The 16,944-nt window shown below is 45.5% G+C and overlaps 1 pseudogene; it reads right to left on the reverse strand.

Moving 5' to 3' along the window:
* Window positions 1-16,236: 16,236 nt before the first annotated feature.
* Window positions 16,237-16,355, reverse strand: LOC137656916 (5S ribosomal RNA; annotated as a pseudogene).
* Window positions 16,356-16,944: the final 589 nt, after the last annotated feature.

Genomic DNA, 16,944 nt, shown 5'->3' on the forward strand with positions numbered 1-16,944 from the left:
TTCTTGCCATTTGACCCCTACGAAGTGTTAACTCTGTTCGGGGTACAGATTGCCATGTGGCGTGTCAAGAATACGTCCGCTGATATTTTGCGATATCCCTGATTCTTTTATTAGGGATATTCGCTCCAGGAGTTAGAATTCTGGGTACCTTAAGGTAAATTCTCTGGGAATATCGCCGTAGTTGTAATATACCCTAGGAAGCTACCTTAGAGGAACTTCCATCAGGACAACATGGCCATCTTACCCAAAAATAGATTTTTTGCTTCGCTCAAAATCCGTTTTCTTTCCATTATAACTTTAAGAGTTGTTCGTTAGTTAATAAAGTAGGGGGAAAAAATTCTTTGATCCCTCAATGTACGAACATAGAAAGAAAAACAAATACATACATGCTCCCTGCTAAATACAGTGCGGGAAGAAAGAGCAGCTCGAAAGCCGGTCTAGCCCTACACACAATGTTTAACAACCGAAGAGCCATCTTGTTAAATAACAATACTTGAAAATCAAGTTGAATTAAACTGTCCAAGTTGGACCAGCAAAAAATTATCCTATACAATATCTTCGATAGTTGAAAGGCAGCGAAAGCCATTAACAATAATCAGACAAAAGGTACTTCACCAAATTGTAGAATAAAGTAATACTGTATATCCACAAAACGAATTCCCGAGGTGTTGACTCGATCAACGACAGAGAATTTCTGAAGAATATTGGGAATAATTCTGATAACCTATGAGAAATCGCGCTCAAGTATGACCATCAACTGTCATGGCGGCGATCGCCACGAATTTGAGTTTTCTGTCGTGCCGCGTCGAAACGCGAGATTTAAGCTATATATATGTAACTACCAGGGAAGTTACATATTTAAAAATGACAAATTCGTAGATAATTTGTATTTTTCCTAACTATACAAACCTTAGCAATTTATTAGGGGTTATACTTTTGGCAGAGCTGAAATGACAAGCCATTAAAATTTAGCGAGGGTTAACTACCCACACTAGTTAATGGGGGATAGGGGGGGTAGCTTGCTACCACTCCCGCTCACACATCTGTGAATTAGTTAAATTTGCTTGGAGGTAGGACTTCAAGGGGGATAGGGCTGGCGGGCATGTTTGTATAAATAGCTAAGGTTTGTATAGTTAGGAAAAATACAAATTATCTACAAATTTGTCATTTGTTCTGTAACTGGAATACAAACCACACTATTTATTAGGGGTGACTCACCCATTAAGAAGGGTGGACGTCCCTGCCAATCTGGCTTTTGGCTTTACACGGGGGGTCCTTATCTGAGTATGTTAGTACTCAAAATTAAGCTGTGTGTTGAGACATGCAGAAGGGTGACTGTCTAGGTAAAGTTATTCCGAGTCTATTGTAGGAAAAACTGATGTAACCAAGCCTTTCCCAATACCACCTCGTCAGGGTATGGGGATGCAACAGTATTAGCTTAATACTAGGTACACAAGGGAGCATGGTTTACCTGCAGTGGTTTGAGAACCCAGGATGCTGCTTTCCCCACGAGAGGGTAGGATGAAGAAAAGAATAAGAGTCAGTCAAATCTTTTCATTCACGCACTCTAAAACTGGGCAACAGTGTCCTCAACCTTCAGCTACTTGTCCAATAAGGAGCTTGAGGTATACAACCAGCTGTTGTGCAGCCACCACCGAACCGATAGTTAGAAATCGTATCGAGTTCATGTGGGTCACGTCTTACGGGAGAAAGGTTGTGAAAGTCACCTGGAGTATTCACATCCTTTCTTGTAAAACCTGCGTCATAGAGTACAGTAATCTGCTAAGAAGGACCAGGGGCATAGCTATGCCCCTGACATCGTGAGTCGTCATGTTGAGATGATGGTTTGGTGACCCTCCTTTAGTCTCTCCCAGTGCTGATGACAAGAGAAGGGACCCGGGTGGGCTGTTGCCGTTCTCTTAAGGTAGTCTCTCATACCTTACCCTGGGTACAGTAATGGATGATCTGGATCATCCGTTACTGAGTGGAGACGTGTAGGATCCGTCACCTCTGGAGACTGTGTCTGGCGACATACTCGGGGACGAAACTGAACGCTGCCTTTCGCCCTTCTCATCAATGGGCGATGTGGGAAGAGAGATCATGAAGTTCCTTGACTCGTATGGCTGCTGTCAGAGTGTGTAGGAACATTGTCTTCTTAAACCAAGTGAAAATTTGTTGTCTGGTGAAGTGGAACATAAGGAGGTCTTTTTAGAGATCGGAGAATTTGAACCATGTTCCGAGAGGAAGGTCTCAATTCCGACTGGAGAAAGGCAAGTGGTAAGTCCGTATGAGTTAGGAAAGGTCTAGTGATGAGAGGATGTCCCTTCCTTTCAGTTTGAAGGTGAAGGATCAAGGTTGAGTGATCATCTTTACCTGTTGAAACTGAATAGGGGGTCTTTTCCTCTTGCATATACTCGAGGATTCCGCTATTACTGGAATAGAGGTATCAAGATGAGAGAGACACTTTCACATGACACCAACCAACAAGACGTTATACTGCCTGGTAGACAGATGCTGAGGAGTTCCTCAGATATCTAGATAACCTTTTCACAACTTATTGCGAAAAGCCTCTGTGGGAGAGGAGGTACTGGGTACTCTCCAGGCGTACAATCATAGCAAAGCTATATCTTGTGGTAGGTGTCGAAGTGGGTTGTCTGTGATGTGGAGAGGGTTCTCTTGGAGACATTATCAGGAGCTGCAAAAGGTTTGGAAACCGTTCTGCGTAATGCCATAGCGGAGCTAAGAGAGTCCTTGAGAGGCTGACCGATGTTCTAGCCTTCTTGAGTGCCCTTCTCCAGACAAAACAGGGGGTCTAGGGCTGGGGAGCAATGGCAGCCTGAGATTCAGGAGCGTTGCGAACAGATCCCTAGTTGGAGGACCCCGTAAAGTCGGGACTTTGTCGGCTACAAGGTGATCCAAAGACTATTTAGTATACCTTATCTGAGATGCCGTGCACAGATTGTCGGCGAGCACATTCTACTAGTCTGGAATGAAGCGGGCTGATAGTGGTACCAAACGGACTTTGGCCCATAGTGTTTATACTGTTAGATGGGAAGACGCTACGAGAAAGTTCCTTCTTGCTTGCCGATGTGAGCCTCTATGTGGTGTGTGGTGTTGTCGCTCATCACATCAGTGAGTGGTCTGTTAGGAACCGATGAGGCTGCTGAAGTACTGGAAAGTTGGCCTTCATCTCTTAAGAGATTTAAGTGAAGGTACTTTCGGACTCTGTCCAGAGGGCTGAGGTCGTGTGGTGCAGCACTATGGTCCCTCTTCTCTTCTTTTGATGTGTTTAAAGCACAGCATCAAGTCCAAGGGGTGGGGAAGAATGAGAAGGTTATACTGCTCTGTAGATTCTCGACTAACACTCATCCCTTGAGGTTCGTCCAAACTTCTGGTCCCATGGGGGTCAGAATGTCTGGGGGATCGAGGGCCTGATTCCAGTCAGACTCAAGTCACTCTGGGATGGGAGTTGTTCTTGTTTTTGAGGTTTTGTGGAGATTGGTGTCTAGAATCATTCCAAGATACACCAGCCTTCTGGGAGGGAAGTAGGGAAGACTTCCACAGGTTTACCTTGATCACTGGATCTTGGTAAAACGACTTCAGAAGTTCTGGTGCTAATGCAAGGTTGGCACTGAGTCTGCTAAGGTCAGTCAGTTGTCCCGAAACGGAGGAAACAGAAGCCGATCCTGTGAGACCAGGATGGGTGAAGTGGGAAGACCGAAGCACAGTGCCCTGAACTGGTGTTTCTTTTTTGTCTAGACTGAATCATCCAAACTTCCTATACGGATGGTTTGGGCCTGGAAGTAAGTGTCCTTTAGGTCCAGAGTGCAAATGAAGACCTGAGGTCTTAGTCCTTGTTCGAACTCCATCATGGTGTGGACATTGATCCAAAGAGACAGCTCCCTGCGGATCCTTTTGCATGGAAGATTGTTGACGCTGGAGTCTTGACTCATGTTGTAAAGGATCAGACGCGATACCCAGTGTAAGAATTCTTCCCTGAGAGAGAATTCCCTTAACTAACAGAACGAAGGCAACGCTTAGCCCTACCATGCGCCCTGATGGAATTGATGCTATTCCTTAGAATAGAAACAATCTGGCGAATGTTAATCAATGGTTAATGGTTGGGTATCATGGTTACTGTGCAGTTGGAGAGTGCTCGCAAGTAGTTCCCTGTCGACAAGCCATTGATGAGGGTTGTCGAACGTTTGCCGATCACTTTAGTGTGATGGCGAATGGCAGGTAGCGAGAAGTATGTTGTATATCTTCTGATCTAGGGAACTACAGGCAGAGGTTGACTAGTAAGTCCGAGTCACGAACTGCTGGCGAATTGCCGATGATCGGTGAATCGGCGGTCTGTGAGCCGATGGCGAGCAAGAGATCAGCAAGCTGAAGATGGGCTGGTCAGAGATCAGCAAGCTGAAGATGGGCTGGTCAGAGATCAGCAAGCTGAAGATGGGCTGGTCAGAGATCAGCAAGCTGAAGATGGGCTGGTCAGAGATCAGCGAGCTGAAGATGGGCTAGTCAGAGATCAGCGAGCCGAGTTCAATGATCGAAGAAAGATGAGCTGCCCATCGGTGATCTAGTGATCAGCAAGCTGATGACTGGTTATTGACTAGCAATCGGTGATTGGAACGCTAGCAATCGGAGATCGTTAGTCATTGGAGGGACTAGAGGTCAAAGATCAGCGTTGAGCTAGCAATTGGCGATCTGGTGATTGGCGACCTAGCGATCAGCAAACCGTGAACTAGCCATCAGCAAACAATGATCTAGAGATCAGACTGTTAAATGCTTTTCTGTTTGCTGACGGTGGTCTGTCAAGGAAAAAAAGAAACTTCAGAAGAGACAGGGACCAAGGATTCCCCGTTTCGATTCCCCTTGTAAGATGGAATCTTCGGGATCCTGAAACCTTCTTTGAAGCCTCTTTCCTCTTTTCTCGGTGGCCATGTTATGCGTTTGCGGGGAGAGGAATGGGGCAATGATGACCGGTCCAAAAAGTTTTATTCCTTTTTTCTGCCTATTGCGCGAGTGTGCACGAGAGTACTGGTGCGATGACACACAGGGTGATGCTGGTGCTCAGTTTCTGCTGAAGCGCAGTTTCCGGTGAATGGGCAGAAGAGCACTGGGCAGGAGCTGGTGCATTGGATCTGCGAGCACTGGCTCTTTAGCAAGAGCTGGCGCATTGGCTCTGAGATCGCAACTGCGCAGGAAAGCACAGAAGAGCGCTGGCGCGCAGTAAGGCACTGTGTAGTTTTGTGCAGTCTCCCTAGAATGCACCGAAGCGTGTGACTGGTTACACAAGGGCGGGTGCATTGGTGCACGTGTGCGGGAAACCATTGGCACGTGAAGACCAATGGCGCACGCGGACGACCAATGGCGCGCGGATGACTGGTGGCGCTCACGCGCGGAAGACTGGTGGCGCACGTGCACGGAAGACTGCTGGCGCGCGCGGGGAAGACTGTTGGCGCGCACAAGCGCGTGGTAGGTTGGCAGGTCAGCTGGCAGGACGATCAGGAACTGGGATGTGCCCTTAGGAAGGGAGAACATCCACCGATGGCAACCGTTAAAAGGTCCACAGAAGAGTCCAGGACCAAAGTCCACAGACTAAGCTACAGTGCAAAGTTGTGCTGGTAGGTCTGCTGGTAGGATGATCAGGAACTGATGATGCTCATGAGGGCCGGTGGACCAGCAAGCTAACCTTAGCAGAGTGATCCTCCGAAGAGGTGACTCTCTGAAAAAGGCGCCTCTCGCAAACGAGAGAGGTGAACACTTCGTAGGAGAGACTTGCCTAAGACTGTGCTCCTCCCCTGAAAGAAGAGAGACTCAGCAAGGGGGGAGAGTAGTCGAGGCGAAGACAGCAATCGGAGTCGGTGAAGTGTTGATCAGGTGTTGGCACAGGCGTGCTTCTGAGAGAAGGGATGACGCCCATGATGACGCCCATTAGGGCCGGTGGATCAGCAAGCTGACCTTCAACATTAGCGATCCTCCGAAGAGGAGTCTTAATGAGTGGCCTCTCTCGCAAACGAGAGAGGTGATCACTTCGAAGAAGAGACTTGATGACACCCATTAGGGCCAGTGGATCAGCAAGCTGACCTTCAACAGTAGCGATCCTCCGAAGAGGAGTCTCTATGAGTGGCCTCTCTCGCGAACGAGAGAGGTGAACACTTCGTAGAAGAGACTTGATGACGCCCATTAGGGCCAGTGGATCAGCAAGCTGACCTTCAACAGTAGCGATCCTTCAAAGAGGATTCTCTATGAGTGGCCTCTCTCGCGAACGAGAGAGGTGAACACTTCGTAGAAGAGACTTGCCTAAGACTGTGCTCCGCCCCTGAAGGAAGAGACACTCAGCAAGAGGGGAGAGGTCTGGGCAAAGGGAGCAACAGCAGTCGGAGACGATGAATTTATTAAGATGTGGGAAGTTCTCCCTCGGATTGATTGATTGATTGATTGAAAGTTTTCTGGCATCCTGACATCTAAGGTCATTGACGCCGATACCATTTACTGTATATGAAAATTAAAAGAGAATTCGATTAAAACCATAAAAATTAAGAAGTCATTAAAATAGTTAAATAGTTTTCAGAAGACCTGCTTCTGAAATAAATCTAAAAATTCCGCTCGCATAGTAAGACACATCATGTCCAAGAATCTTGGCAAGGATAAACCTGCCATCCTCACCTTGAGCCTCAAACAGATATCTATTTCTTAGGTTAGTAAAATTAGGGCATTCGGTCAACAAATGCCTCACTGTTAAAGGTACTAAGCAGTCCTCGCAATACGGTTGGTGTTGGCCCTTCAGCAGAAACTCGTGTGTCAATCGTGTGTGACCAATACGGAGACGACAAAGAGTCGTCTCCCATTTTCGGGGAATCATGTTATACCTCCAAGGTGATATGATATTTGTTACTTCCCTCATTTTATTGCCGTCTTGACTGTCCCAGTGCTGTTGCCATTTATCACAAACCAATTTCTTGATGTAAGGTAGGAGATCGTTACATGGAATGGGATACCTCCTTGGTAACAACTCGGATGCCGCATTCTTCACCAGTAAATCTGCCTTCTCATTCCCAGACACACCTACATGTGCTGGAACCCAACAAAATCGAACAGTTATACCTTTCCGTCCAATAATAAAAAGCCATTCTAAAATCTTTAAAACTAGAGGGTTACTAGAATTAAAAACTTCTAAAGCTTGAAGAACACTCCTTGCATCACTAAAAATTGTAAAATTACCCTCCTTTTCCAAAGCTATTTTCTCAATAGCGGTTAATATGCCATACAGTTCGGCAGTAAATATGGAAGCTGTTAGAGGAAGTGCACCTCTACAATTAAAATCATTACTATGTACTCCAAATCCAACGCCAGCATCAGATTTGGAGCCATCAGTATATATAAAAGTCGATCCCCTATGTTCTTCGACATGTTCCATAAAAAGAGACCTGGATTCTAAGTCAGTCATATTCTTCTTAACTCCAATAAAGTATTTACAAAATGATATGTCAGGTAATTTCCATGGAGGCATTGATGATACCTTGAATGGAAGTACCTTATTTCTAATTATATCCAGACTATTTAAAAATCGTTTCACCCGAAAGCCATAAGGTTGAGGAGATTTTGGGTGCAACTCAAAGTATGATGCGTGTCTTACAAGGCTTGCAGTCTGAAAGGCTAGAGAGCTAGGGAGTCTTTGCAATCTAAACCAATACCGAAGAATGGAAGACATTCGGTAAAGGTCTAGAGGTAACTCTCCAGCATCAACAAGGAGACTTGGGATAGGCGAGGTTTTAAAAGCTCCAGTAGTCAATCTAATACCTGCATGATGTATCGAATCTAATATTTTTAACCGGCTTGGGGTGGCTGAAGAATATACCTCACAACCATAACTAATTTTGGAAAAAATCAAGGCCTTGTATAATTTTAAAATAGTATTGCGGTCTGCCCCCCATGATGTATGGGCCAATACTTTTAAGATATTCAGAGCTTCAACACATTTAGCTTTTAGCGCTTTTAGGTGAGAAACCCAGGTAAGTCTACAGTCAAATATCAAACCTAAAAATTTGGTTTCCGATACACATGGTATCCGTTGACCTTTAATGTATATATCCGGGTCTGGATGTACTCCCCGGATACGACAAAAATGGACAATGGTAGTTTTACTTGTCGAGAACTTAAATCCATTCATGTCAGCCCACTGGATAATTTTATCAATAGAGAGTTGGATTTTTCTCTCAACCATTGCCATTCTAGTGCCAGCAAATGATATTGAGAGATCATCCACAAATAGTGTTGAGAGAACATCCTGGGGAATGGCTGAGGATATCCCATTAATTGCTAGTGCAAAAAGGGTTACACTCAGCACACTACCCTGAGGAACTCCTTCTTCCTGGCACTTACTCTCTGATAGAGTTTCCCCCACTCTCACTTGAAAAACTCTACGTGAAAGAAATGCCTGAATAAATAGTGGCAGCTCTCCTCTCAATCCCAATTCATGAATGGTTTTAAGAATACCATATCTCCATGTGGTATCATATGCCTTTTCAAGGTCAAAAAATACTGTAACATGGTGCTGTTTGGAAGCAAAGGCTTCACAAATAGAAGACTCAAGTCGTATCAACACATCAGTCGTTGAGTGCATTTTTCGGAATCCACATTGAATCGGTGATAAAATACCTTTCTTTTCAAGGTACCATATCAGCCTTGCATTGACCATCTTCTCCATAATTTTACATAAACAAGATGTCAATGCAATAGGACGATAGTTTGCTGCTAAAAACTTGTCTTTACCGGGTTTTAAAAAGGCTAAAATAATGGCTAGTTCCCAAACACTTGGGTAACTATGATCATGCCATATTCTATTAATAATGCTTAAAATAAATAGCTTTGTATTAAAATGTACATGTTTAATCATTGCATATGGAATTCCATCGGGTCCAGGGGCTGTATCGTTGCAATGAGCAAGTGCGGAATCAAATTCTCTTTCAGTGAAAGGAGAATTATACGACTCTTCCCTTCTTGTTGCAAAATTTAAAATTTTATTTTCTTCAGTGCTCCTATACTGGTGACCAGGGGCTCCTTCACACTTGCTGGATACATTTGAAAAATGATTAGCCAAGGCATTGCTAACTTCATTTGCTTCAGTTACATACTGGCCATTCACCTTCAACACTGGTGGTGGGTTGGGGGTGAATTTGCCAGCTATCTTTTTTACTTTCCTCCACACAGAAGATGCTGGTGTTCTACTGTTCATGGAGGAAACAAAAGACATCCATGACTGGCGCCTTGCTTCTTTCATGGCACGACGGAACTGTGCTCTACATTTCTTGTACATAATTAAATTCTCATCAGTTCGGAGTCTACGCAATCGTGTTAGAGATCTTCTTGTGGCTCTGTGGAGTGCAGTTAGTTCTGAAGACCACCACGGGACTGGTCGTCGTTTGAATAACCCTGTTGTTTTGGGAATTGAATTGACTCCTGCTGTATGAAGAGTTCCATTCAGCAGGTCTATAGCATCATCAATACTTTCAAACTGTTCTGCTCTCCCTTCGATTTCACTTAGCTCGGAAAATTTAACCCAGTCTGCCTTGTCTAGATTCCAACGTGGCGATCTTTGCAAAGGTGGACCCTTGTTGGTGTTTATAATGATTGGTGCATGATCACTAGTATGCCAATCATCTAATGTCCTCCAATCAAAATCAAGAAGGCAGTTAGAGCTTGCAATTGAAAGGTCAATGCATGACAAAGTACCTGTCTGAACATGGAAGTGCGTGGGCTCTCCTGTATTAAGGAGCCCCACATCCTCATTCTCCACAATTGATGAGATAATATTGCCCCTTGTGTTGGCCAAAACATCACCCCATAAAGGATGTCTACCATTCATATCTCCCAGTAAGAGAAAAGGTTGAGGGAGTTGTTGAATAACTTCTGCTAAATCATCATATAAAATATCATCATTTGGAGGTAAGTACAGAGAGCATATTGTATATTTTCTCCCTATATCAATTTGTACAACAACTGCCTGCAGGGTTGTACGTATAGACATAGGTATTTGGGGAACATCTCGACGAATGTACATGAGACTTCCGCCATGGCTCCCTGCTTGTTGATTATATGGTGTTCTATAGCTAACATACTCTCGAGGACTAGGAGTGTTAGAATCAAGCATACTTTCCTGTAGACATACTATTATGGGGGAATGCTCATGAATTAGGAGCTTAAGTTCTTCATATTTCGCCCTCAAACCCTGACAGTTCCATTGCAAAATGGAGGAGAAAACTATGGATTATTTCTGGAAGACGTCTTGGGTGAGGTCTTCCCATTAGCAGTTTTTAATCTAACATTATTACTTGTAGGTTTCTTCAGAGATGGTCTTGTTATGTTGGGTTTTACGTTGGAGTTTTTCTTTGTATCTTTTTTATATATTTGTTGAGGGGGATGGTGGACCTCAACTTGAATTTCTGATTTATTTAAATTGTCTTCTGGTTGATCGCCAACATCAACAGACAAAACATCATATTTATTTGATGTCATAATTCTAGTATTTCTTATGGAAGGGGGTGAGAGAGATGGAGGTCTCTCTCTTTTACGATTAATAGGTTGCAGGTTACCAGGTTTTTGTACCTTCCCCACTACAGGTACACCTGATAACTTGGTGTCAGGTGGAATCTCCATTAAATCAGGCAAGGATATGGCCTGGGAGAGGTTAGTACTATCCTTTGTAATGGGGGACAAAGGTTTGATAGTGGTGGGCAATGTCTTTTTGTTGATACTCAATGATAAATCTTTAGGAGGAGATGTTCTTGTCTTATGCAGCACTTTATCAATAGATTGTGAATTCCTTTTTCGAGAACTACCTACAGTAGTAGGTGGGTGAGATGATTCCCGAGGAACTTTTTCTCCTGTTTTTAATGTTTTTGCATAAGTATTAGATTTATTTAATAATCTCTTGGCATGCCCCACGCTTACATGTTCAATAATTGATTTATTGAGGGCAGCCTCTTCTAACTTATAAAACTGGCAGCTCCTATCATTAGATTTATGATTAGAGTTGCAGTTTAAGCATCTTGCCTCAAGTGTACAATCCCCATGGTAAATTTTGGAGCAAGTATTACAAATTTTTTCATTATTGCAAACTTTGGAAGGATGTCCAAATTTAAAGCAATTATAACATTGCAGTGGCTTCTGCTTAAAAGGTTGAACTCTGATCCTTTCGTTTTCTATGTCTATGTGGAAAGGTACATCAGCATCCTGGAAAGTAAGAACAATCATTGATGTTCCAGGTACTTTATGTACTTTCCACACTGATAGGGGACACATGGCCAATATCTCCTCTTCAGTAAATTCATACAGATCCCTATTAAAAACCACTCCCCTTCCATAGCTAAAGTTTAGATGGGGTTTGATGTCCAATTTTATATCATCATTTACTGTCTTCAAATTAGACAGTATAACAGACTGTGTGTATGACTTGGCCTTTATCAAGAAACTTTTCTTCCCGAATCGAGATATATCTCCAGGTGCGATCGTACCTACCTTCCTCTGAAGAAATTTGCATATCTTGAAATAATTTTCCGTACCTCCCACAGATTGAGCAAGAAGCCACATTGGTGGTTTTGGCTTTCTTTGGGATGGTATATCTGCCTCTATATCTTTATCAGCCCAGTCTGCTGGTCTGTAGACATCCAGATCTTTAGGTGCCCCATCACAAAGAGCACCCTTAACACTCATATTACCTACTTTAATATCAACAATGTTACAGCTTGCATTAAATGCTTCCTCATGACAATTAAATGATAACCAAGATTCCCAATTATCATCTTGAAGTTTCATTCTAATTTCTTTTATTGATCCGTAACACTCAAATATTTTATGTAGCACATCATAATTAGCTTCTAAAGGGATTTGGGTAACGTGCAGGACTTTCAGTTTTCCTGTGTTGCCCAAATTACCCTTTTTCAGAATGTTTAAAGAACAGTCCTTTTTAGTTCCTAGGTCGTCAACGGAGTTTTCTTTAAATGAATTGCCAGAGGTCGTCAACAGTGCCGGGGGCGAGTCAGCATATCCAGGGGAGGTGGGGTCATTTTCACAAGAATCCATCATAAAAAAGAAGAGAGAAGAGTGATTTTTTGAAGTTTGATTTACCTGCTTGAGAACATTAAGGCATCACATGTTGGGAAGGAAATTTACACTCTCCACTACCAGCACAGTGAGAGTATACTTCCCAGATGGTCCACTCCATACCCTACCCGAAGGATAGCATCAAAACAGATATAGAGGCACAGGTGTAAGCTGAACCCGCCTGTTAGGACTGAGACCAAGAAACTATGGAATCATCCTCCCCATATCTGTAATGACGGGCTTCCGGCCAGAAGCCGAGAGTCCTACCCCAAGCATTGGATCCCCCTGGATTCCGAAGACCCAACACTTGGAATAGTTCCGCCAAAAAGGTCCAAACCATCTTCGGGATGGCTGAGATCATCCTATACACTCACATATAGCTTTGAGCACAAACGCCTCCCAACCGCGACACCTTTCACATTCATCAAAGCAGGCAGCAATACCGGATGCATAAACATCCGCCCAAGTGGCAATAACAGATGTAGAAACATCCATGCCATAAATAGAAAAAAAAATAATAAACATACATATATATGTAAAAATATACACATATACATATGGAAAATTTTACTCATAGGGTTGGGACAGCATCATGAAAGAAAGTTTATAATATTAGGAGAAGGTTGAAGCAATATAAAGAGGAAGAAAAAGATAAGAAAGAGAGAAATTTAGATTCGAACTGGGGGAGCAATTTCCCCAAGTTCGAGAGCCCTCTTGCCCGTCTTCTCCCTCGGAAGGGAGAAACCTCACACCAGGGGAGGAAACTTTCCCTCGGCAGGGAAAGTTGTCCAACCCATGGAGGCGAACCTCCTGGTTAGCGTTCCAAGATGATCTGAAGTGCTGGTCATGTTGTCACGGGCGTACTTATAAGAGAAGGGATGACGCCCAAGACGACGTCCTCTGAGGGATGGCAGTGACAGCAGATTCCCCAGGCATGAACAGAACAGCTCTGCTTCGTCGGGACTCTTAGTTGAACGAAGAAAAAACTGCATAGTTAACTGGGAAAAAATAAAATTAATTATTTAACAGAAAATTCCCTAGGGAGGAACTCCGAAGAGGAACCCCGAGGGAACAACATAAAATAAGTATTGTGCCCTTCCTTCCCCAGTCGACATCCACGGGAGAAGGGGGAAGCGGAGTAACTGTAATAAAAAACAGAATTACAATTATTTAAATCAGCTAATAATATTCACTAATAGTGAGAACCACTGAACCTCCAAAGGGAAGTGTTTCCCACGGAGAAGAGCTGAAAAGTTAAAAATGACAAATTCGAAGATAATTTGTATTTTTCCTAACCATACAAACCTTAGCTATTTACATTGGGTTTACCTTTTAGCGCAGCTGAAATGGCGAGCCATTAGAATTTAACGAGGGTGTATTACCCCCGCGCTAGTTAGCGGGGGGGTAGGGGAGTGGTAGCTAGCTACCCCTCCCCCCCTCACACAAAGATGAATGCTCACTTTCACTTAGAGGTAGGACTTGTCTTGGGGGACAGGGCTGGCGGGCAAATATGTGTAAATAGCTAAGGTTTGTATGGTTAGGAAAAATACAAATTATCTTCGAATTTGTCATTTGTTCCGTAACCGAAATACAAACCACGCTATTTACATTGGGTGACTTACCCCTTAGGTAGGGTGGAAAGTCCCCAGCCATACTGGCTTTGGCTTTACCCGGGGACTCAGAATCCCTGCACCTCACAAGTTCCTTGCTCCGCAAGGAACCGTGTGGCCTACATAAGCTTGTGTGTGAAGGAAGAAGTGTGACCCGTCCTAGGCAGTTGACCTGGAGTTCCAGAAGGAACTCTGGGTTAGGACGTTCCCAATACCACCTCGTCAGGGTATGGGGGACGCGACAGTATTGACTCAATACTCGGAACACAAGGAAGCATGGTTTACCTGCAGAGGTTCGAGGTCAGCTATGCAGAGACCAGGATGCTGCTTCCCCGTAGAGGGGACGATGAAGAAAGAAATAAGGGCCAGACATACTTCTTTCGTTCATGCAGACTAAAACCTGATAACAATGCCCTCAACCTTCTGCTACCTGTCCAAAAAGGAGCCTGAGGTTAGACCAGCTGTTGTGTAGCCACCACAGAGCGATAGCAAATGTATCGAGACTCCTGTGGGTCACGCCCTGCAGGAAGCGGGCTGCAAAGGTCATTAGACGCTTCCAGACTCCAGCTTGTAGCACCTGCGTCACAGAGTAGTATTACTCGAAGGCGAGGGACGTTGCGATGTATCCAACATCGTGCTGTAGGGCGACGTGACGGGGGAGGGTCTGGAGACAGGTCGAGATGAATGTCCTTGAGTCCGGGCTGAAGAGGTATACTGGTGACTCTCCCCCGTGTCCTCCTTGTGCTCCCAAATCGGCTGCAACTGAGGACAAACTGCAGCTGTTCCCAAAGCTAACCTCTCGATTCCTTTACTGGCAAGAAAGAGAAGGTCTTGGGACATCAGATACAGAATGGAGACTCGAAATCTTGAAGGAATTGGACCGAAGGGCCGGGACCCCCAGATTCTGAGTCTAGTCAACAACTCAGGAGCGAACCTGAATGTTGCCTTCCCCTCTTCCTTAGAAAGGGCGGAGTCGTACGAGACCAAGAAGATTGCTTACACACTGGCCGTGGCCAGAGTGAGCAGGAGACCCAAGGCGGAATACAATCCGTGGCCTGTCGTAAAGGGTCTTGAGAAGATCTCTTAAGGGACTAAAAAGTTCGAGCCATGCTCCAAGTTGGAGGTCTTCCTCTGACTAGGGCAGGGACAATCGTAGCTTCGCATGAGCGAGGAAAGATCCAGCGGGCAGGAAAAAGTTATTCCTTTAAGCCTGAAGGTCAGGGAAAGGCTGAGCGACAGGCTTCATTGCCGAGAGCGGAAAGGAGTTTCCTCCCGCCGAAAGGCAATAAGACCGTTATTGCTGGAGAAGAGGCCTCAAGGGAAGAGGTATATCTCCCACGGCACCAACCACCAAAGACTCTTCACTTTGCCTGGAAGACCCCTGCGGATGACTATCGCAGATGACGCGACCTCCGTACCGCGACTGTAGCGGGTTGTCTCTTCTTGAGGAGGAGGCGTAGTGTCTCCAGGCATGAAGGCGAAGCGATGCCCCGGTTCGGGAGAGATGTTGCAGTGTGGTTGTTTGAGTAGTCTGCGCCGTGGGAGAAGCTCTCCCGGGAGTTCCATCAGGGGAAGCAGAGGGTCCAGAAACCATTCTGCGCATAGTCCCAGTGGAGCTCTCCCATTGAAAGGTTGACAGACAACCTGGTCTTGTTGAGACCCATTGTCCACAGACAAAAAGGAGGGAAGACGCAGGCGTCGAAGTTGTCCCACCATCACCGGAATGCATCTTGCCAGAGTCTCGGGGTCTGAGACTGGGGGGAAGAACAGCGGAAGCTTGAGGTTCCAAGCTGTCGCAATCAGGTCCCCCAGACCAGGACTTGCTGGTTACTCAAGGTCAAAGACCCCCAGGTACACTCTCTACGAGGCTCTGCTCGGATAGTCGGAGAGAACATTCCTCTGCCTGGAATGAGAGAGCCGATGGTGGTATTGAGAGTATCTCAATCATCCCAGTATCTCTACTGCAAGATGTGAAGGTGTGAAAATGCGTCCCCTGCTGGTTAGAACACGCCAGAATCATGAAGTCGACGCGCACGGAGCGACTCGGCAGGAGCTGTAGGATCTGTAGAGGGGCCAGACTACGGCCCCTAAGCCTGCCTGAATGATGGAGAGGTATCCTTCAGGTCTTGACCATAGGCCTGGACCGGAACATGCCCCCCCCCCCCCCCCCCTTTCCTTTGACGAGTCCGAGAACAGCATCAAGAATTTGGGGAAAGGATGAGAATATCCACTATCATCAAGAGGTTCCATAGGTCAACACCCATTGCAGGTCTAATAGTTCCGCTGGTCCCATAGGGGCCAGGAAGTCCGGTTAAACGTTGCCTGAAACCACCGGAACTTGGACCACCCCACATGGAACTTATCCTGTGGCGACCGTTCGGACTATAGACGGGTCAATGAGGAAAGGAGAACCAGGAAACATTCCAAGGTAGGGCTGAAAGCTCCGCTTGACTGAGAACAGGTACTGCGACTCTCCTCAGTCTTGCCACAGTCAACTGAAAGGAAGGCTCGGAGGATGTGGCAACAGAATCTGGCGTCCCCAGGTGGTCACCCATCCAAGTACCGACCAGAACCGACATTGCTTAACCTCGCTGGACGGACGAGAAGCGGGGTTTCCAACGTGGTAAGGCCGTTGACTCAATATCATGGCCAGATACTCCAGATGTTGAGGCAGAAGAAGAGAAGGCTCCAAGCAAAATACCATGAACCCACACTCATGGTAAGCATCCGGAAGCTTGTCCCGGCGCTGAAGAAGGTCGAACCCGAGCCTACCGGAGTTGACCAGCCCTCCAAAAAGCGAAAGAGGCGGAAGCCTGCACCTGAGCGGCCATGAGGAAAGCAGGGAGATTTCTCTGGGGAAAAAAACCTGCTATGCCACGATGGGATAGCCATACTGCATCATAAGCAGGAATACTTGCAGTCTAGGCTGAATTCCACGAGCTCCCTGGAAGATGGATGGAATGGAAACTGAAAGTACCCGTCCTTCCGATCCAGGGTTTAAGGAGTCCTGTCGCCTCTTTACCAGTCTGATCGATTCTGCTATTCTACGCTGGCCGAAGTTTGTTCGACAAACTTGATCAGGGCTGAGAGGTCGACTACTGAACTCCCCTCTCAGATCCTTCCTTACAAGAAAGGATCGACTGAAGAGGCCAGGGGTGAAGCCGTCGATGATCCTATGGAGGACCTTCGCCTAAGGTATGGATCATTCTGCCCAACCGGGCAACTC

The sequence above is a fragment of the Palaemon carinicauda genome, chromosome 17, assembly GCF_036898095.1.
Source record: "Palaemon carinicauda isolate YSFRI2023 chromosome 17, ASM3689809v2, whole genome shotgun sequence".
Taxonomy (NCBI): domain Eukaryota; kingdom Metazoa; phylum Arthropoda; class Malacostraca; order Decapoda; family Palaemonidae; genus Palaemon; species Palaemon carinicauda.